Below are 1,991 nucleotides of genomic sequence, written 5' to 3' on the forward strand. Positions count from 1 at the left end.
TGCCGTCCTGCCTGGCCTATTGCTGGAGTCTCCCAGCCAGACCCCTGGTATGTCTCTACTCTGTCCAGGCCACTTCCCATGTTGAGGACGAAGTGATCTTCCTGAATAACAAATACAGGACCCCAGCCTCCTGCTTAAAAACCTATGTTCAGACAGTGTATGTAGGAGGTGTATGTCGCAGGTTTAACAAGGGAAGGACAATGAAAACATTTTTAAGAAACCTTTATTTGGGGGGAGGACTTGAAAATTATTTTAGTCTTCTTAAAAAAATTCTCTATTTTCTTTTAGAAAGTATGCTCATTGAGTGCAGAATTTTATCTATTTATGACACAAAGTTGTTGGACACCTTTAATACATTAACACATGAAGGAACAGTCACACCTGATGTCAGTTCTCCTAAGGATGTAGATCTTTTGCATGTCATAAAAGTCAAAACAGAGGCCACTTGCACCGACTTTATTTTTTAAAGAGTGTGCTAATTTTTTTTTTGAGTGTGCTAATTTTTGACTCCAAGGAAATAATCCAAAGGAAGGGGGGCAAGTCAATAAAAATCAAGATGATCATTGTGGAGTAATTTATAATGCAGAAAAACTAGAAACAAGAGTAGTCAAGTAAATTATGTTGTGTCAATTTGATGGGCTATCGTACAGTCGCTAAAAATTATAATTATGCAGACAGCGCAGCAACAGCAAATGCCTATGATATAATGTTAAGCGCGTAAAGCAGAAGAGCAAATTGCACGTATACTTGATTACAGCTCTAAAAATCATGTTTACATGTGGGCAAGGACTAGCAGGAAGCGGGAAGAATGAAAACAGATTAGTTCGTCTGGTGGGATCGTGAGGGATTCCTCATCTTTTGCAATTGGTGTTTTTCATGTCGTTTGTGCAGTTTTGGAAGGATGTCGTTTGGCCCTTTCTGGGACCACCTTCGAGAGTGTGGGTCCCGGGAAGGCGCATCAAGAGCGACAAGGCCTGCAGTCCCTCCCTGCAGGGTCTTTCCTGGGGGCCTGGTTCTGCTGGTGGGAACACTCTGATCCAACCTGAGCACGGTTCTTTGCACAAATGGTCCCAAACACAGTGTCCCTGCGGAAACTCAACCGCCGGATGAATATTGATACATAAATGCCATCACCTCCACAGCGATTCACCACTTTTTTTTTTTTTTTCTCGTTTAAAAACAATGCAAGCCCAGGCTGGGAAACCGTTTACCTGGACAGCAAGCTGCAGAGGGAATTGCTGATTAGGGCAGAAGTTTGAACCAGATGATCTCAAAGACCTGTTGAAGCTATGAGTGTCACCCACAATCGGTGTGACTTTTATAGACACATCGCCGAGGCTCTCGGATGTTCACATGCTGTTTCCTGCTCTGGGGATGATGCAGCACATCATTTAGAATAGGGCACCCTGGGGATCCCTGGGTGGCTCTCAGCAGTTGAGCACCTCCCTTTGGCCCAGGGTGTGATTCTGGAGTCCAGGGATCGAGTCCCACATGGGGCTCCCTGCAGGAAGCCTGCTTCTCCCTCTGCCTGTGTTTCTGTGTCTCTCAGGAATAAATAAATAAAATCTTAAAAAAATAAATAAAATAGGGCACCTTGGAGTGGGTAGGCCAGGCTCTGCAGTCAGTAGCCCTGGGGGTCAAATCCCATGTTTCCCACTGATAAGCTCCGTATCTGTAGGTGGGGTACTTGTTCTCTCTTTGGACCTCAGTTTAGTCATCTGTAAAATTGGGACATCAGAACCTGTCCCCAAAGGTTGCTGAGAGCCGGGAGATGAGCGGGCAGGTAGTAGGTGCTGAATTAAAGGGGAAGGAACTGGGGACACACGATCGATGGTAACAGACCGGAGCAAGCTGGTGGACTTTCACACACATGGAAGCACACGGAAAGTGAGTTTTAAGTAGGGATTTAAAGGAGCAGATCCAGAGCATGAGAAACCGAAAACTGCTGATAACATATGCTGCAGCGCAAAGAAAAGCTGGGAGTTACTGCC

This window comes from Canis lupus, chromosome 22, assembly GCF_011100685.1.
Source record: "Canis lupus familiaris isolate Mischka breed German Shepherd chromosome 22, alternate assembly UU_Cfam_GSD_1.0, whole genome shotgun sequence".
Classification (NCBI taxonomy): domain Eukaryota; kingdom Metazoa; phylum Chordata; class Mammalia; order Carnivora; family Canidae; genus Canis; species Canis lupus.